Source organism: Triturus cristatus, chromosome 10, assembly GCF_964204655.1.
Source record: "Triturus cristatus chromosome 10, aTriCri1.1, whole genome shotgun sequence".
In the NCBI taxonomy this organism is placed as follows: Eukaryota; Metazoa; Chordata; class Amphibia; order Caudata; family Salamandridae; genus Triturus; species Triturus cristatus.
This window is the reverse complement of record NC_140593.1, coordinates 359,242,511-359,264,072: the sequence shown is the minus strand read 5'-3', so window position 1 is coordinate 359,264,072 and position 21,562 is coordinate 359,242,511. Positions and strand designations below refer to the sequence as shown.

General features: G+C 43.6%; 1 protein-coding gene across 2 annotated transcripts in view; it reads left to right on the top strand.

Annotated features, from left to right (window-relative positions):
• The first annotated feature begins 16,499 nt into the window (after positions 1 to 16,499).
• MYRIP (myosin VIIA and Rab interacting protein) overlaps positions 16,500 to 21,562 on the top strand; it is a 1,544,915-nt gene continuing 1,539,852 nt past the window's right edge. For both annotated transcript variants that reach the window (XM_085631574.1, XM_085631575.1), the window contains exon 1: positions 16,500 to 16,680. The gene's annotated coding sequence lies outside the window, so the exon portion shown is untranslated. The remainder of the gene's footprint in view (positions 16,681 to 21,562) is intronic.

Sequence of the window (21,562 nt, the reverse complement as noted above, 5' to 3'; positions counted from 1 at the left end):
CATACACTGCGTACTCGGTTTTGCAGTTGTAGCTACCCTTGATTTTGGTTTCAATAGGACTGAATGGGGTCATGTATTTGGTGGTATTTTCCCCAAATCTGCACGCTCGGCATGAGGAGCATTTGTAGAACACATGTCGTGGTTGTAGCCATGTTTTCTTTTTCATGTGGATTTCGGGACAGCTCTTCACAATTTGGGATCTCATTAAGATTCCCTTTCTGAATGTAATAGTGGGGCTGTTGGAAAGATCCGGAGCTAAGACCTTATCTGTGAGAACAATTGGCCAATTATGTTTAATAATTGTCCTTAATTGTCTCTCTTGTTTGTTGTAAGTAAGCATGAGTCTGGGCAAATTGGTTTCTTGTATTTGGTCTGTACCACTGTTTTTTGGTTCTAGCAAGGATTCTCTCTGTTTAAGAGCCACTTTGGCTTCTGCCTCGTTGAGGATAGATGTGCTGTATCCTCTCTGTCTGTCAGAAGCCCTTTTTCTTGCGCAGGAACAGAGATGCCTTTTCCCAACACCACCTCCAAGAACCACCAATGCAGCACTATGAAAAGATGCGTTAATGCCTTCTCCAGAGGGGGTAGGGGGATTGGATAAAATAACAAAAGAGAAGAGAAGAGAAGAGACTGCCACTGGTTGACTGCTTCCTGTTTGGTCTTCTTTCTGCTATATTGACTTCTGGTTGGATCGTTCAGGAGGCTGAATAAACATTAGACTTATTAGTTCTATTTAATCTCCTTCCACCTTGTATCTTTTAGTCTTGTATTATTAGCCCCTTCTACATACCAGCTTGTAAACCCAGTGTTGCTTCTCTTCTATTTGGACAGCTATTTTTCTGCTCCGTTTCTCTCTTCTAATAGTTCCTAATGTTAACACAATAGTTAGTGGTCTTTTCTTATACCTCACAACAATCTATTTAATTCCCAGGAGCTACATCATACCTATCTTTCACTCTTAGGAATGTTTCTATTTCTAATGTTCTTTTTCTTTTTTCACAGGAACAGTTCGTAGAAGGAAGAACTAGGGTAAGTACTACAACACTATTCCTTATTTACATTATAACATTTACACGGTGTGACTTTTAGACTCAAGACTTAGCTCTGGTGCTTCTCGTGGAACTTCGAACTCTTCACTGACTCTCCAGTCGAATGTCTCTCAACAATGGAACAGACGCGCCTCACTGACACGTGGCTCTCAGACTATGGTTCTCCTCCTTCAGACAGGTGGCGGGTTGTACTTTTTTCAGTTGCGGAACTCTTAGACTCCTTCTTGTACTGCGCATGAGCTCCAGCCGAACACTACCTCAGGAACGGTAGGCTCGAGGTGAAACTTAACACGCAGACTCGAATTCCGAAACTGCTACGGTTCAGGGAAGACGTTTTCGGAATTTCTTCCTGTCAGGTAACTACGGGAAATGCCCTCACTAAAACTAACTCGGACTCAAGGTTACTGCTAGGGTGACGGGTTCAGGTGAAGTGCGCCAACGTTCTAAGTTGCGCGCTTCACATAGAGTTCTGAACAGTGAGATAGACTAGAACGTTAACTCTCCCAGAGCGTCGGCCATCTTAAGGTTCCATACTTCCCAGGCCTTGCTCCAAGTCAGAGTTCTTAGGATCTTTTTATTTCTCATTGGTTGATGGGCACTGATAGTGCAGATAGAAGGCTTCTTGTCGGTAATGGTTCTGACAGTACCCCCTCGCAACGGAGGTCCCTCCAATCTTGGCTTCCGAGGAAATTTTAGATGAAAGGATCGTATCAAACGGGGGGCATGGACATCAGAGCATTTCTCCCAAGATCGTTCCTCAGGACCATAACCTTTCCAGTCCACTAAATAGTAAACTGTTCCTTTAGATCTCTTAGAGTCTAGAATTCTTTTTATCTCAAACTCAACTCCTGATTCTAAGTGCACAGGTTTTGGAGGGAGGTTCATTCTTACATCTGAGGATATTTTTTTTAGTAAGGAAACATGAAACACAGGATGAATTTTCATTTCAGGTGGTAAGGTCAAACGGTAAGTCACTGGATTGATTACTTTCTCTATGGGGTAAGGACCTACAAATCTTGGTTGGAATTTTCTATCTCCCTTGAGTCTGAGATTTTTAGCGTTTAGCCAAACCCTGTCTCCTACTTGCAGTTTAGGACCTTCTTTTCTTTTCCTGTCAGCATATTTCTTGTATGTCTGCTTGGCTTGTATTAAGTTACTAGTGGCAGTCTGATGGACTTGAGCTAAATTTTGTACTATTTCCTGCACAGCTGGGACTGAGATTTCTTTACCAATTACAGAAGCATTTGGATGCCTACCATAATTTAGATAGAAAGGTGAAAAACCCGTAGAAACATTTTTAGCATTATTGTGTGCGAACTCTGCAGCCCACAAATACTCTGGCCACTCCCCTTCTTGATCTAACAAAAACATCCTTAAATACTGTTCTAGTTCCTGGTTGACTCTCTCTGTTTGCCCATCTGTCTCCGGGTGATAGCTAGTGGAAAATTTGGTTTCTATTCCCAAACTGTCCATGAAGGCCTTCCAGAAGCGAGATAGGAACTGTGAACCCCGATCTGAGATAATCACTCGGGGAACACCATGGGCTCGCACTATGTGTATGCCAAAATAGTGAGCCAGTTCTCTAGCTGTCGGAAGTCCCTTTAATGCCACAAAATGCGCCATCTTGGTGAATGCATCTACAAATACTAATATGGTGTTAAAACCCTGACTGGAAGACAAGTCCACTATCAAATCTACAGTAACCGTGTGCCAGGGATGTGGGGGTGTGGGCATAGGTTGGAGATACCCCCTAGGTGACTGTCTCTCCGACTTTCCTCGCGCACAGACCCCGCAGGCCTTCACCTGAGAGTGAATGTCTTTAGTCATTTGTGGCCACCAATAGTTTCTTTTAATCAGGTCTTCAGTCTTTTGTATGCCCTTATGTCCGGCTAATTTGCTCTCATGATTGTTCTCCAAAACTAATTGCTGAAGCTCGAGAGTAGGCAGATACAGTTTTTCTTCATGCCAAGGTAGTCCATGTTGAATCTTTCGGAAAGGTTCTTGCTCTGCCCAATCATGCATTTCTTTCTGTGACATTGCTCCTGCTACCTTTTCCTCGAAAGTTTCTTGACTCACTGCCCCAAGTATTTGGTGTTCGGGAATGATCGTCTTTGATTCTTGATAGTTTTCAAGCTTTTCCATATTTAATCTTGACAGGGCATCAGCCTTTCCATTCTTAGTTCCTGGTCGGAAAGTGATCACGAAGTCAAAATCCGCGAAATACAGCGACCATCTTAGCTGTCTCGGGGTAAGGGTTTTTGCAGATTTCAGGAATTTTAAGTTCCTATGGTCCGTGAACACGGTCACGGTATGTCTCGCTCCCAATAGATAGTGTCTCCACTCCTGGAAAGCGTCCTTGATCGCCAGTAGCTCTTTTTCTGTGATGGTGTAGTTAACTTCAGCTGGTGTTAATTTCCTTGATCTGTAAGCCACTGGGTGGAGTTGTCCTGTTTTCTTGTGTCGTTGAGAGAGGACCCCATCTATTGCTAGATCCGAAGCATCCGTCTCCAAATAGAAGGGTTCACTGGGGTCTGGGTGTAATAGAATTGGTGCGGAGGTAAACTCTTTTTTAAGAGACCTAAAGGCTTCTTCTGCCTCCTCGGACCACTCAAAAGGAACTCCTTTCTTGAGCAATCGAGTAAGGGGAACTAACTTGTGCGAAAATTCATTCACAAACCTCCGGTAAAAATTGGCAAAACCAATGAAGCTTTGCAATTCTTTCACACAACTTGGAGACTTCCATTCTAGAACTGCCTTAACCTTCTTAATGTCCATCGTGATTCCAGACGGCGTGAGCACGAATCCAAGAAATTCCACCTCTTTTACACTAAATGCACACTTTTCCAATTTAACATACAAGTGGTTCTCCTTCAATTTTTGTAGAATTTTCTTCACCTGGCCTGGATGTTCTTGTTCTGTTCTGGAGTAAATCAATATATCGTCGATATATACTATGACGCATTGATCGATATACTCACTCAAGACACTATTTATAAAATGTTGGAAGGCTGCTGGTGCGTTGCATAAGCCGTAAGGCATGACCTGGTACTCGTACAAACCTAGCTTCGTTCGAAACGCCGTTTTCCACTCGTCCCCTTCTCGAACCCGGATCAAGTGGTATGCCCCTCGCAGGTCTAGTTTCGTGTAAATCTGTGCCTCCTTTACCTGGTCTAACAGCACAGAGATGAGAGGAAGAGGGTACCGATTCTTGATGGTAACTTTGTTAATGGCTCGATAGTCAATACAGGTTCTTAACTCGCCTTCTTTTTTGGGCACAAAGAATAAAGGGGAGGAGACCGGAGACTGAGATGGACGGATAAATCCGTTGGCCAAGTATTTCCCAATGTATTCCTTCAGGTGTTCATTCTCTTTCTCTGTCAAGGCATACACTCGGCTACAAGGTAATTGAGCGCCTGGCTCCAGATCTATCCTACAGTCAAATGGCCGATGTGGCGGTAACTTCTCTGCCTCAATCTCGTTGAACACTTCCTCGAATTCCTTATATTCAGATGGTATTTCACCAGTGTGGATCACACACACAGAAATTTCTTGTTCACTCAAAGAGGTTGCTGGTCCTGATTCCTTAGTTTCCACGAGATGGTCAAAACAGTTGCCTTTACAGAAATCAGAATTCATCCTCACAGTTCTCGCTCCCCAATCGATACTTGGATTGTGTTCCGTTAACCACGGCAGGCCCAATATAATCTGGAACTGAGGAGCATCGATCAAATTGAACTGGATGAGTTTGCGATGTTCCTCTTGAAAGGTTAATTCTACTTGTTCCGTGTGACTAGTGATTGGTCCGGAGGAAAGATTAGTTTCAATTACCACTCTTACTGGTTCACTTCTTGACTTCAAGATTGGTCTTAGTCCGATGCTAGCTGCATATTTGATATCGCAGAAGTTTCCTGTTGCCCCTGAATCAATCATAACTGACACCTCAGTTAAAATGACATTCCTGAACTTTATCTTCATTGAAATTACAAGGTGTGGAGATGAAGACTGTAAAGTGTTCGCGATATGATGTTCTCCCGGAGTTGCCTTATCCTCAGCACCTACCAACCCAACTCCTCTTATTGGTGGTGCGTGAAGTTTTCCTTCTCCTTTGAGAACATTTTTGGCTTTTTGGGACAAATTCTGACGAAGTGTCCACTTCCTCCACAATACAGGCACAAATTATTCTGCCGTCTTCTCTCCTTCTCCTCCTTGGTCAGAGGACCTCGAACTACTCCAATCTGCATAGGCTCGGTTCCAGATTGACTGTCAGGTACCTTCGTTGAGTCATTCTTAGTTCTGTCGAATCTCGGTGTACTAAATTTGAAATCCTTTCGCCTTTCACCCCTCCTCTCACTTTGACGAAAATCGATTTCCAAAACCAAATCGATTAAGGCTGAAACATCGGTAGGTCGATTTGGAATTTGGGCCAAAACATCCTTCAGTTCGTCATTTAATCCACGATAGAGATAGAAGACTGCTGCTCTTTTACATTCCGGCCAGTCCGTTTCTACCACCAATTTATTGAATTGAGCTAGATATGCTACCAGATCCTTGTTCCCCTGCTTTAATTCTAAAAGTTCATTGTCTGTGGCTTGAGAAATCTTTCGGCGATCAAATATCCTCAAAAATTCCTTTTTGAAATCTTCAAAGTGATAAAGAAGAGCATCGTCTCTGGTGACTAAGGGCATGGACCAACTAGCGGCATCTCCGCCAAGGTATGACAAAATAAAGGCCACACGGGACTGTGCGTCTGGAAAAATCGAAGGACGACACATGAAGTGCAGGGAGCATTGCGTCAAAAAGATTTGAGCCTTCTGAGGATCACCACTGAATCTTTCTGGGGGGGCTAGAGGAATAACAGGGGATAGAGAATGAACTACATGTGTGGCTACACTAGAAGTGGAGTGTTCCCCTTCTGTGTCTGGGAATTTCAAACTGGATGTCGGATTAAAACTGGAAATCTTAGCTGCCAGCTCGACTGTTTCCCTCCTTGTGTCCATTACCTCCTGTCTCAAACCCCTGTTTTCATCCCTAACTGCAGTTAATTCTTTTTGTATTATGTGTAAGACCTCTCCTAATTTTTGCAACTCCAAACCTTCAGCCATTCTGTTCGGGCGCAATCAATACGTGGGCACTTCACTCTGTCAGAAGCCCTTTTTCTTGCGCAGGAACAGAGATGCCTTTTCCCAACACCACCTCCAAGAACCACCAACGCAGCACTATGAAAAGATGCGTTAATGCCTTCTCCAGAGGGGGTAGGGGGATTGGATAAAATAACAAAAGAGAAGAGAAGAGAAGAGACTGCCACTGGTTGACTGCTTCCTGTTTGGTCTTCTTTCTGCTATATTGACTTCTGGTTGGATCGTTCAGGAGGCTGAATAAACATTAGACTTATTAGTTCTATTTAATCTCCTTCCACCTTGTATCTTTTAGTCTTGTATTATTAGCCCCTTCTACATACCAGCTTGTAAACCCAGTGTTGCTTCTCTTCTATTTGGACAGCTATTTTTCTGCTCCGTTTCTCTCTTCTAATAGTTCCTAATGTTAACACAATAGTTAGTGGTCTTTTCTTATACCTCACAACAATCTATTTAATTCCCAGGAGCTACATCATACCTATCTTTCACTCTTAGGAATGTTTCTATTTCTAATGTTCTTTTTCTTTTTTCACAGGAACAGTTCGTAGAAGGAAGAACTAGGGTAAGTACTACAACACTATTCCTTATTTACATTATAACATTTACACGGTGTGACTTTTAGACTCAAGACTTAGCTCTGGTGCTTCTCGTGGAACTTCGAACTCTTCACTGACTCTCCAGTCGAATGTCTCTCAACAATGGAACAGACGCGCCTCACTGACGCGTGGTTCTCAGACTATGGTTCTCCTCCTTCAGACAGGTGGCGGGTTGTACTTTTTTCAGTTGCGGAACTCTTAGACTCCTTCTTGTACTGCGCATGAGCTCCAGCCGAACACTACCTCAGGAACGGTAGGCTTGAGGTGAAACTTAACACGCAGACTCGAATTCCGAAACTGCTACGGTTCAGGGAAGACGTTTTTGGAATTTCTTCCTGTCAGGTAACTACGGGAAATGCCCTCACTAAAACTAACTCGGACTCAAGGTTACTGCTAGGGTGACGGGTTCAGGTGAAGTGCGCCAACGTTCTAAGTTGCGCGCTTCACATAGAGTTCTGAACAGTGAGATAGACTAGAACGTTAACTCTCCCAGAGCGTCGGCCATCTTAAGGTTCCATACTTCCCAGGCCTTGCTCCAAGTCAGAGTTCTTAAGATCTTTTTATTTCTCATTGGTTGATGGGCACTGATAGTGCAGATAGAAGGCTTCTTGTCGGTAATGGTTCTGACACTGTCTAAACCTCATTAATGCCTCTTGTATGCGTCAAGTTTCCAGCCGTGGTTTTTCTATGTAGAGTGGTCATGATTTGTTTCTCCTTGATGTATATTCTAACATCTAGAAACTCGACACTATCTTTGCCCGTATGTGAGGTAAATTTTAGGTTGGCCATGTTGTTGTTAATGTTGTGTACAAAGAGATTGGCACTTTCTTCACTGCCTTGCCATACAATGAAAACATTGTCTATATACCGAAGCCAATGCTTCACATGTCTGGTATATAGTTCTGCGTGTGTGGATTTGAGCACCCGCTCCTCCCACCAGCCTACCATTAAACAGGCATAGCTGGGGGAGAAGCAGGAGCCCATCGCCACGCCCCTGAGCTGTTTGTACATATCATTACCAAACAAGAAATTGTTGTTGTTGAGGCACCATGTTATACATTGTTTTGTTGTGTTCATAGTACTCTAGAGGTCTTGAGTCAAGGAAGTGTTTGATTGCCGTGAGCCCAGTCTGATGGTCTATACATGTATACAATGACTCTATGTCTAGAGTTATGAACCTCATGTTCTCTTCCCATTGTATACTTGTGATCTTATTCAAAAAGTCTCCTGTGTCCTTTACGTATGTTGGGAGGTCTTTGACTAGGTTTTGTAAAAAGTAGTCCACATATTGAGATATGTGTTCCCCCATACTATTGATGGCTGAGATTATGGGTCGTCCTGGGATAGGACTGATGTTTTTGTGAACTTTTGGCACAAAGTAAATTGTTGGAATTACCAGATATATATATATATGCTAAAATGTAGGTAACGGAGCCAGTCAATAAGAAACACATTAAAATTCTGATGTTCCCTGTGTTTCCATAGAGAGGGTTGTGCTGATCAAAATAAGCTCTGAGATTTGCAGGACAACAGAATGCATTAGATTTCAACATATTTCCAAATAATCATGGTTTAATTGTCAAAACGGACATATTCAGAACTGGAATCTTTCAGTCTAGGCCTCAAAGCCGTAAATTAATTGTAAATGGCCACTGTTTCTTTTGGAAAGTTGTGATGTATGAAGATTCTGTTAATGTTTATCATTAGGGAAGGAATTTCTCTTGCAGCTTTTCTTATCATTTCTTAATGATTGTGGTGAAAAACTGGCTATAATGTGTTAAGGCTTTGGCTAACTTCCTTCACAATGTGAAGGAATGTGATGAACTTCATCAATCTCAAATTTCTCTGTGAAATTCATTTTTTAAGTATTTTATGGAGGATTTTCTCCAAATATACAATTCAATTTGTACCTTTTATACTTTCTAGTAGGTTGACAATTTTTAAGTTATATTCAAGCCAGGGCGGGTAACTCCGCTCCGCCAGCGGAGTTTACAGAGTTTTACCTACTCCGCGCTCCATTGGGAACACAGAGTTTAGGCAAAACTCCTACTCCGTGGTTAAGCGGAGTTAGCCGGCCCCTCCATCCTCACTAATTAATTATATTTTTTTTAAAAAGGCACTTACCCGCTGTGGCTGCCTCCACCTTGACATGGCTGCTCTCCTTACTTGTCCTCGCCGTCCTTCTTCTTTGGAAATCCCTACTTTGTACTTCAACGTAGGGGTTTCCAAAGAACAAGTATGGCGAGGATGAGGAAGGAGAGCGGCCATGGTGAGGAGGAGGGAGCCATGGCAGGTAAGTGCCTTTTTTGTCATTATAATTAATTAGGGAGGGGGAGGGAGCCGAGCGGAGTTACACAGAGTTTTTTTCCTACTCCGTGTAACAACGCGTAGAGGCACTATGCCAGCTCCGCCAGGGTTAGTTACATTGTCTATTTCGATCCTATAAGTCTAGAAGTATTTTGTTCACAGAAAGAATTTAGCACTGACAGAACGTAAAGGCTCTAACATGGCTTTATTGTCTCTGATTTTAATTTTGTTGAGAGAAACTTTCATTGACAAGCCAGGCAAATCACTATGAATATTTCACATCTCTAAACTAATATTATTAGTATTAGAAAGTACAATGTGAATTTCCTCCAGAAATGTATTAAGAGATGGCTCAACAGACTCAACTACTTTGGATTTAATAGGGGTGAGAAACTTACTTGTATGTCTATTTTTATTTTTATATTGATAATAATGTTAAAAGAGAAGTTTGTTTTTTGTGTGGTAAATATATTGGAATGTTTACATATATAAGCACTGTACATTGCCCCCCCAAAAAATGGCAAAATAAAGTTTAAAAGTCAAGTATTTGATATCATTTAGACAGTAGCCACAAAAACACCCAATATATTGGCCCATATCGGACCAACAATAGCATTAAGCAATGAAATTGTGAAAAGTGGTCCAACTGGGGGAATTTTGATGGTGCAGAAGCTGAAACCAACAAAGAGGGGTCCAGGGCAAAGACCGCACTTCTTTCCTCAGTGAACTTCACCCTTCCCTACAGGAGAGTCAGAAACATAGTAGAAGTTTAATCTGGTCAAGATAGTGTCAACAAAATCATCAGAAGGTGAGGAGTGGGGAACAAACAAACCACAGCGCTGAAGGTTAAGGCCAGATGCGAGTCGGAAACACCATTAATTATTTTTCTAAGATATCTTAGTTCATTAACACCAGTTATTATTTATGAGAGCAAGCAGAACTCAGCGTGTACCTGTAATCTTGGTTTACACGCTTGCGCATCTCCTAACAGCTATAGATTGCTATTAGGTTCATTCAAAACCTATGGATTGATTCATAAAGGGAAAAGATGGTAAAAAGGAGCAATGGGAAATCCATGGACTACAGTTTAGTTCAAGTTATTTCACAATTTGCTATACAGATCTGGAGGGGAGGAGATTTCTTAGTTCCCACTGGCCCGATTTGGTCAAATTGTCAGCTGAATTGTAACTTCTTTTGTGTGCAAATGGGAATGATCCCTCCAAGTAGCAAACTGTGCATCATCTACTATAAAACTTCTATAGAGGGCATATTACACCCCCAAAACTATGCAGGGGTTTCGCCTGCGGGAGGAGTTGAACTGTGCCAGTTATAGACAGTTGGGTGCTGAATTCCTACATTCCACGGGATTGTGAAGAGGTCTTGGGAGGCCAACGCCACCCCTTTCTCGACCACTCTGCAAACGTGTCTCCTGGCGCACTATTAGTTGGGAGGTGAAGACCACTTTACTCCAGAGAGACCTTGGGGGCCAAGAAGACCTCCTGGTAGCTCCTGTAAGTCCTACACAGCAAAATTCCTGAGAGCTGGTTGTAGGCCCAGCCTCATTTCTCCACCGCTCTGCAATCTGACTGCTAGTTAAAAAAACCTTAGAAATTTACTGAAAAAAACCAAAGGTTACAGGTACGTTATAGCTAGGAATTAGCATTTAAAAAGCCTTAGAAATTCACTGAAAATAACACAAGTTTCAGGGATGTTATAGTTAGGAATTAGTATTTTAAAAACCTTAGAAATACTCTAAAAAAACAAATGTTATTGGGACCTTATAGTTAGGAATTAGTGTGTAAAAAACCTTAGAAATTCACAGAAAAAACATGTTACAAGAACGTTATAGTTAGGCTGACATTTCACTTATACAAAACCTGTAAAATTCAGCCGTTATAGTTAGCTGAGCTAACTATAATTCGCGCCCCCACAATGCATTGCTGATGACGTTACATATTACATCACTGATGACATCTCAAATGACATCACTGATGACATTATCCACATAATTTCTGATGCACCTACTCACACCCCAATATAACCTTTCATACACCCACTCCAAATTTCAGACTACTATTCTCAAAACCATAGACACACCAATACCAGTAAGTCCATACCCACTCACTGATTCATAGGTCTACACACACATCGGCTCACTCACCCATCCTGCCACTCATACACCCAGTCACTCACCAATACATCCTCTGATATATACACTCATACACCAATACAGACACTCACACACTGCCACTCACCTTTAGAGCGACTCACACACCTAGTCACTCACCCAAAGAGTCAATCACACTGCCACTTACTCACATATACAGTTATACTCACACCACCTCACTTATTCATACAGATATTAACACATATGTACTCTCTTATTCAATCACTGATGCAAGTACACGCTCATCCATACAGCCACTCTCACAATCACTCACTAACAAATAGTCACTTATATACTCCAACCCTTATATATATACTGCCTTTCACATATGCAGTTACTCACCCATATACCACTGAGACATCCATTCACTCACGGACACAGCCATGTGCACACTCACTCACCCATACAGCCCCTCGCAGACAAACTCATGAACCCATACACCCAGTGAATCACCCACTCACACATCCATGCAGGGAGTTACACACCACCTCACCAACCCACACAGACACTCAGGCACCCATACAGGTACTCAGACAACCAATCAATAACTCATATAGACACTCCTGTCATGTAGGTACTCACCAACCCAAGCAGCTACTTACACACCAGCGGACAGATTGATACAGTCACACAGATTAGTCACTCACCCACACATTCACTGAGACACGTATAATCACTCACTTATACAGTCAGTTATGCACCCGCTGAATCATCCATACAGACACTCATACACCCATTCATTCTTCAATACACCTTGGGAAATATATATATAACGTTCTTACACTTTTTAGAAACAGTCACAATCACTGGATGATGTCATCAGGTTTTGTACAAGTGAAATGTCAGCCTATTATGTTCCTGTAACCTGTGTTTTTTTCCCGTGAATGTATATATATATATAAAGTGTAAGTTACCCATATTTGCTTTTTTTGTTACAATTGTTTATGTTTCAGAATAACTAAAAATATTAAACATTGCCAGCTGAAAAGTAAAAACAATATTATAACACTTCTGCAGAACACTTATTCCAAATCGAGACAAATAAATGCATTATCCAACGAACGTGTGTGCCGGAAACGTGCCTTACTGAAAGATTTTCAAGCATTTTATTTATTGAGAAGAAAAAAGAAAAAAGTGAACAAACCAAATTGTTCCTACTTCACATAAACATTTTCAGTGAATTGAATACTCAACTATCGATACTAAGCTTTACGATTATAAAGCAAACATCTCAAGCTGTCTCAAGTTAGGTGCATGCAGTGTTTTTGATTTTCTGCACTCATACTTGTAATTTGCCTTTTACCATTATACATGCAGAACTACAAGTACCAGAATGTAATTAATACATTTGAACTTGATGAACTATTCCACCTGAAGCTGCACAACGTGAGGTCTAATCTGGTAGTTTGGGGGCACAAGTAGGGCACTTGATCCTTCTCTTTCATTGTTTCCCTATGCCTATTTCATATTATGCAAAGGTTGGTCGCACACTGCTCGTCACACCAGCAAGTTGCCCCAAGGGACTGTGGTAGATGTAGTGGCGACGGCGGGTACGCCTATGCCACGATGTATAAAGAACAGTATGTGTTGCGTTAGCCATCCCTGGACATGTGTTTCGAGGTAGTTGCCTCTCGTCAGCAGGGAGCAGGTCAGTGTAAACGGGTGCCGCGTGGACTGCCAAAATGGAATTAAAACAGGTCAAGTACCTCTCATGGCGCGCAGGTGCAGATCCAAGGCTCGTCAGCCCGTTGGCTCAAGGGAGCCGTAATAAATTATGCAAAGGTTGGTCGCACACTGCTCGTCACACCAGCAAGTTGCCCCAAGGGACTGTGGTAGATGTAGTGGCGGCGGCGGGTTCGCCTATGCCACGATGTATAAAGAACAGTATGTGTTGCGTTAGCCATCCCTGGACACGTGTTTCGAGGTAGTTGCCTCTCGTCAGCAGGGAGCAGGTCAGTGTAAAGGGGTGCCGCGTGGACTGCCAAAATGTAATTAAAACAGGTCAAGTACCTCTCATGGCGCGCAGGTGCAGATCCAAGGCTCGTCAGCCCGTTGGCTCAAGGGAGCCGTAATAAATTATGCAAAGGTTGGTCGCACACTGCTCGTCACACCAGCAAGTTGCCCCAAGGGACTGTGGTAGATGTAGTGGCGACGGCGGGTACGCCTATGCCACGATGTATAAAGAACAGTATGTGTTGCGTTAGCCATCCCTGGACACGTGTTTTGAGGTAGTTGCCTCTCGTCAGCAGGGAGTAGGTCAGTGTAAAGGGGTGCCGCGTGGACTGCCAAAATGTAATTAAAACAGGTCAAGTACCTCTCATGGCGCGCAGGTGCAGATCCAAGGCTCGTCAGCCCGTTGGCTCAAGGGAGCCATAATAAATTATGCAAAGGTTGGTCGCACACTGCTCGTCACACCAGCAAGTTGCCCCAAGGGACTGTGATAGATGTAGTGGCGACGGCGGGTACGCCTATGCCACGATGTATAAAGAACAGTATGTGTTGCGTTAGCCATCCCTGGACACGTGTTTTGAGGTAGTTGCCTCTCGTCAGCAGGGAGCAGGTCAGTGTAAAGGGGTGCCGCGTGGACTGCCAAAATGTAATTAAAACAGGTCAAGTACCTCTCATGGCGCGCAGGTGCAGATCCAAGGCTCGTCAGCCCGTTGGCTCAAGGGAGCCATAATAAATTATGCAAAGGTTGGTCGCACACTGCTCGTCACACCAGCAAGTTGCCCCAAGGGACTGTGATAGATGTAGTGGCGACGGCGGGTACGCCTATGCCACGATGTATAAAGAACAGTATGTGTTGCGTTGAGAGGTACTTGACCTGTTTTAATTACATTTTGGCAGTCCACGCGGCACCCCTTTACACTGACCTGCTCCCTGCTGACGAGAGGCAACTACCTCGAAACACGTGTCCAGGGATGGCTAACGCAACACATACTGTTCTTTATACATCGTGGCATAGGCGTACCCGCCGTCGCCACTACATCTACCACAGTCCCTTGGGGCAACTTGCTGGTGTGACGAGCAGTATGCGACCAACCTTTGCATAATTTATTACGGCTCCCTTGAGCCAACGGGCTGACGAGCCTTGGATCTGCACCTGCGCGCCATGAGAGGTACTTGACCTGTTTTAATTACATTTTGGCAGTCCACGCGGCACCCCTTTACACTGACCTGCTCCCTGCTGACGAGAGGCAACTACCTCGAAACACGTGTCCAGGAATGGCTAACGCAACACATACTGTTCTTTATACATCGTGGCATAGGCGTACCCGCCGTCGCCACTACATCTACCACAGTCCCTTGGGGCAACTTGCTGGTGTGACGAGCAGTGTGCGACCAACCTTTGCATAGCCTATTTCATATTAATCGTTTCTTGAAGAAGGAATATACAGAAACATTTGTTTTTTATTTTTTAGGTTTCCCAAACAGAACTATTCCTTCATGTAGGGCAATGCAGTCAGTGATGTCAAAGCAATGTAGGGTTTCATATCCTGTGAGGAAGGAAAATGTTCACTTATATTTATTGGGCAGATAGTCAGCGCTGCTAAGTTTCCTAGTCACAAGCGGGTAATGATGCACCAGGTTTTTTTCTTTGAATTCTGTTACTTGTGGTCTTGTTTATTGATTATAAAACGAGACTACAAGCCCCAAAATTCAAAGAAAACAACCTGGACTGGAGCAGCACTTCACGCATGGGCCTCGGAAACTTGGCAGCTAACTGGTGAACGGCGGCAGGCAGGGAATTGTTGCTTGCAGGGGACTCCTAAACCCTTGGGAGGCATCAATGTTATCAATTTGTGCTGCTAACAGGCCCTTGATTATGCTCAAGTTCCCCAGCTCCATGGGCGAAAAGTTCAGTCAGTCATGATTTTGACTTTGCATAGTGACCACACCGTCATCCGCTTCAGTCAACACGCATACACGGACATCACCCAAAGATTACACTGACACTTTATTTGTGGGTGAAGAACTGCTGCAGGTTTATTTCATACAACACAGTATGATAATAAAATTGGGTTATCTTACGGGCGATCCAGGGCAGGCAGCCCCTTGCTGCCCGCCCGCCTGGTGAGCCAGCACACACGGTGGGTCGTTGCCCGGCAGTGTGGCACATAAATATCTGCAGATCATCCACTGGGTCACGTGATCTGCCTCCTACTCCCGCCCCTTCCGACAGGGGCGGAGCGTGTTGTGGCCACCCCCGGTTGGTCAGGCCCCCCAACCGCCCGAAGGACTAACGGGGCGCCGTCGCGGTCTTCCCAGAACCCCCTTCGGCTCCTGGACCTTGGCTCGGGCACCCTTACTGTGCCGGACAGGGGTACCCTTACTGTACCGCCTGTCGCAGAGGTACCCTTACTGTACCAGTCTGCATCCAGATCGCCCTGTAACTCCGCCTGCAACGCAAAAGAAAAAATTAAACATTCCAATAACGCGCTGTGCCTGACACGTGGGGTAAGAGGAAAGGGTGGGTGAACGCGTGTCCAGGCTGGTGCGGCGCGCAGGAGACAGAGGAGGAACTGGGCGAGAGAGCCCACTAAGTAGGGGGGTAAGCCGCGCCCCCCGCCCCCCCATGGCCCGCCTCCAGCTCCACACGATAGGGGATCTTACTCAAGTGGGCGTAGGCCTCGCGCGCGAGGCAGCAAGGGGGGAAGGCTCCGACGGGCGGCCACTAGAATGCTGCCCTGCTGATGTCCCACTGCTTGGGACGAGGGCAGCGGCATTCTGGGACTCGTAGTCCTGATTCTGGAATGGTTGAGCAATTTACGCGTGGAGACAGGAGCCCTGAGAGCTCAGCTACTGGAGAACTACATTTGTCAGCTAAGGACAGTACAAAGTTTATGATAAAGTGTCACTGAAGGTGCTCAAGAGACTTGAAATGGCACACATTGCCGCACTGAAAATATGCAAATGTGGTACACAAGCAGCCTGAACACTCGCCAGCCCTGGTGCCTTCAAACAAGGAAGGGCACAGGAGCAGCTCTAAGAAACTCTAATCAGCAATTTAATCTGCAAATAAAACGCACACAAACCCGTTCGAGAAGCAAAATCAGTTCTGGCGTCTGCTGCTTCTGCCTGCTCACGGAGGGGAGGAGTGCAGCGCTCCCGGAGAGGAGGAGTTCCTTTTCCGAAGACAGCCGAGGAGCCGGGGATACAGACATTCCATGGGAGGCGAAATATTGCACAACACCGGCACCTGCAGGAAGCACTGCCCATCCGCCCGGCTGGTTTGCGCTGCTCCGCTTTCCGCGGGTTGGGAGGCACTGACTGTTGCAGAATCCACGCCAGGACCTCAGTGACGGGAATTAAGGAATCGCAAAGCGGACTTGTTGACCTGTCCTCTATCCCGGAGACGCGCTGCTCCCAGAATTGAGTACCTGAAGTTGCCCGCGCTTCCATTTTGGTGCATCTTTCAGAATTGTGTGAGTACCGTATGTTGGGGTCGTGCCTCTGCTGCATTCTGGCTGGCTGACTGCTGTGCGCTAGAGAAGGGCGCAGGCGGACGCATGGCTATTACTATTCACGCTGCAGTGCTCGCTTTAAGGTTTTCTGAATGAAAGAGTGGAAAACGACCTCTCGTAGGTGTAATTATCCTCATGCTAGCGCTATTAGCACATCTGTCATTTCTCTTTGCTATGACATGCTCTCAGGGTAAATGGGTACACGGTACAGATGCAGGCAGATGTGAATGGTGTGCTCAGAATTATCACCAGGAGTGCGTGGCATACGTCACTTGATGACAGCACTGGAGAGTGAATAAGTATGCATTTTGCGTGAGATTGCAACGTCCGCGTGCAGCTGGCTGGCTGCTGTCCTGGGATTACGTGCGCTGCAGTCTTCCCTAGGCTGGAAGCTGTTCAGGTGTATTGCACTGCACGAGAAAGACGCCGCACTTTCATTTCAGGTCTATAACTTGGGTAGGCTAGTCTTACCTCTCCAACTCTTTGATGAAGCGAATATGAGCACAGTGAATGATTGGGACCCCGCGAATACCCCATAGAGAGACAGACATTCACGGCATCGATGTCTGAACCCCGTTACGTGCGCCCGAAAGGTCAACGCTTCACCAGCCTGCGCCCTGGTGCCTTGATTCTATCTTGTACTGCACGTACAGCCAGCCTTTCGTTTGGGGCGTTTTTCTGTCTGAATGAATGAACACGTCTTGCTTGACGTTAGACAAGTGTGTTGGAGACGGGCACGTCATTTGTAGCGAGTACTACCTCCTCGTTTTCGGTATAAATACAGTGCCAATGTTGCACCGTGCCACTGGGTCTGTGGCCTGGCACAGGTTTGAGGGTTCACAGCACACCCTGCTCTGTAGAATGCAGTATGTTCTATAGGCCACCCTACATACTAGGACTGGCTCTAAGTGTTTTCAATTGAGGACATCATACATGCCAACCTCCTGCTTGCCTAAACAATGCGGGTGAAGTTCGACTTTTTAGAGGGTGACCCCATTAGTCAATGGGCATGAACCCCTTTTTGGAGAGTGATATCGTTGTGTAAAGCAGGTGTCTCCGTTAAAGTCTTTGCAGGCATGTTGTGTGCCAAGTGAAGAATACAAGTACAAAAAGCCAAATGCGGCGGAGATGACAGGCATAGGACATTAGGACAATTCCTTTATTTTGAAATTCACCTGCCTTTTCAGGTAATCTCTTTCCTGAACATGATTTTTGCATTTGTTTTAATATTTGGTTCGTTTGTCTTAAGTATGTTTTAAATAATAGTAATTATTCTTGTGGTCTGCCATAATGAAACCGATAATATTTAAATGTATTTCGTGAATTATACTTTCCTACATGGGTGGGGACATAACCTATAAGCATGAATATAGTTTATGGGTTTGTTCCTCTGCATACAGTGAATATAAATAAGTTAGACTAAATCTGTGCCAGAGAGTGCGTGTTACACCAGATAGGGTTCCATGCCTGACCACTGCAGTTAAGTGAAGGCTTAAGCCTTAAGGGGTAGTGGAAGCCAACCTTCACTCTAAAAATTGGTATTAAAAGTCTACTAGGAAATCATCTTGCTCTGGCTAAAAAATACCTTAATAAAATATTCACACCAGAAGGGTCTATGTGCTTGACAGCCCTGCGTGTCTTTTCGCTCTACCCCAAAACTTAATTCTTATACATATGTCCTCAAAGTGATCATATTGTAATGATATACCAGAAAAGCAGTGGTGTAGTTTTGAACAGAATGTGTCGGGAACACGTTCTCAGTGGAGTCTGGCTGTGTTGCTAGACATGTCTTCACATTTCCTCCTGTAAGTGATTAAACTGAGTGTTATATTCTGAAGAAATCTATGGATGAGCAGAAAGAGTTTTAGGAACGTCCATGTGGCTCTCTGTAGCCAAAATGAGTTACAACTAACCATCAGATGCTGATATAATGATGAAAGTATCAATAAAAAATCGATTTTAATTCATAATAGAAAGACGCTTTGCTGAGTGTTCGTGGAATAATTTGCCAAATCAAATTAAAAGTGTGTATATATATATAAATATATATATTTATATATATATAAATGCATAGCATATTTGGAAGATATTGTGTTGTTTTAAACCCCCATATTATAAACAGTATCAGAAGTATACAACGATAAAAAATAAAACAAGAAAGACAGTTTGACTGCCATGAACAAATTACTGAAAAACGCGCATACAGATCTAAAAAGCGTAAGGCTAGGTCTTATTTGAGCAGGTAGCAAATCCAAAAGATTGTGTGTAACTATCAATTGTGTGAGATCTAGATGTAAGTGTGGTTTATTCATGTGCATAACACTATTGTGTAACGTCATATCTGTTCTTATATTTGAGTCTTTTCATGGCTGTATGGGTAGGCGCTGTTTTAAGGGATCATCATGGTAGAATCCTTTATATTCTAAACATACATTTGTGAATTGTACAAGTCCTAATAGGCTGCTGGGAATGTGTAAAAGGAGCATGCCAAAGGAATGTCTCAAACGCTTAGCAAGAGGAATTATTTTAATTAATGCATACAATCGTTTTGCTGACATGTCACAATTGCAATTAAACTGGCTAATAACCAGTTCAAGGAATTCCGTACTTTTCATAAAGCACTCACTGTAATTAGAAAGAGCAGATTGTTGGATGGATATTCTTGTTCTTTTGTCATTTTGTCTTCGGTTAAACTTCTCGGTTAGGTTTGTAGCCAGCACTGTGTGCTGAAATGCACGTATACTACCTCAACTGGCCTGACTTTACCATTAGGTCCAGGCTTTGATTAAAGAGCCTTAAAATGCAATATAATAATCCATATTTGTAAAGCACGAACGTATCACCCCTTAAGGTTTCAAGCCGCTGGGGGCCATTGGGGTGATTAAGTGAGCTATTACCCAGAGTCACATTGTGCTGAGCTGGCGCCGGGGATCGAACCATGAGCCCTTTGTTCCGGAGTCAGCCACTCTGGCCACTGTGCCACACCTCTCCCTGTATGTATTGTCCACCTTGTTAGTGCAGTGGAGACCAGGCCTTAATGCCTTGTAGTTTTGTGAGGGACAACATTGCACCTTCACCCACCGTGGCGGTAATGTCCAGGCCGTCTACAAGGGAACGAAGTCCAGTGCTTTTAGCAGGGTCTAAATAAGCTCTAATTGAGGGTTACAGCAGCATATTACTGTTGGATTACTCTTTGCCCTAGTAAGTATTATAAAGCGAGGGATAGGAATACAAGTGGCCTTTGAGTCGCAGTAGGCAGATGCTACTTCACACTGGTTGAGGTCTGAGATTCTGCTCATCTTTGTAACAGGAACATTATTTTGACTCTCAAGAGTCCGCTTCAATATTCCCCTCAGGATGCTAATGATGTGAAGGGGTCATGTATTGCTTCCAGATGTTGCCCCTTGCAAAGTTCAGAAAGGATCTTTTAAATACATAGAGAAAATAGAATTGTAAAAAGTAAGAATTAAAATGGGTAAAAGAAAAATCGAGAACAAATATGAACCAACTTTTGAAAAAGCCATTTGATCTCTTATGTTTGAAGTCATACACTTTAGTTAATGACATTACTTAAAACAAATTTCAACAGTTTCTAAGATTTGCATGCGAAGTTGGACTGCTAATACTGTGATATGTGTTTCCTAATTAAGGTTATTAAGTTTGATATTTGTAACGGGCCTGTCTGTTGACTGTATCAGGTAGTCCCTTTGTTTAGGGGTCTATCCCATGAGGTGTTGGTCCCTGCTCTTTCCTTTCAGGGGCCTATGAAGCGAAGTGGCATTTCTCTCAATTTCTTTTAAATACATTGAATGGTTTAGTGTCATTCCATTTTTCTGTCTGCAAATGCATGAAAGTGATTTCCTATTATTTATATGTTCTTTGAAAGACTTGCTCAGTGATTCGATTTTTCCAAGGGTCTGTTAATTAAAGTACAACTTCTTGCATCTTTCTTCAATATAGAGTAATTTATTAAGATTAAATTTGAAGTGACGCTCCAGTATCGCTGTTCTATAGAGGGCCTATTGAGGTAACCACTGGTCTCCTGTATGTTCTTAATGGAGAAAGCTTGCACTGCTGCTACTAGTGTGGAGAGAAGTTGGGCTGCAACTGTCCATGTTGAACTTGTCACTTCCATCCTCTTATGAGCGTTTTGGGTGAATTTTGAAAGCAAAACAGAAAATTTGTGATTTCTCCCCCAAACTTTAATTAGACGGATTGTGCAAGGAATGATGTGGGGGAGAGATGGTGCACACATCCAAACAATGACTTTGTCTTTGAGGGATATAAATGTACAGGCCCACCCTTCAGAATTGGACTGCAGCAATAAGCCCTACTTCATTTAAATTACAATGGTGGTTACTATCTTTAATATAAATTCAAATCGTTCTCCACATATCCATGCTACTTCAATAGCCATGCCATTTCAGAGTTGTATACTCTTTGATCAGACAAAAAAACCTTATTGCATTTAAAAAAAAGTGTTTCTACAAAAGTTGTCCATGGGAGCCACCTAACTTTCAGGCACTGTATTGATCTTCTTTGCCCTTCCTACAGAAACGGTTGATTAGGAGGAAAGTCACACTCTTGCTGTGGTACGTTGGAACATTACATTTAATAGAAACACTGGTTCCCCTTTGTGGGTGTAACCTTCTGTACATTAAAATGTAGCCATGTACGAACCACAGTTTCCAGCTGGATAAGTGAACAAGGAGCACAAAATATGTGCTTGAAAACATGTATAGACGTTCCAATATTATACAAAGACTAATTAACTGGTCATAGTGCCAGACATTTGTGTGATGTAGCAGTATCAAATAAGCCAGGATCACACAGTGTGATTATC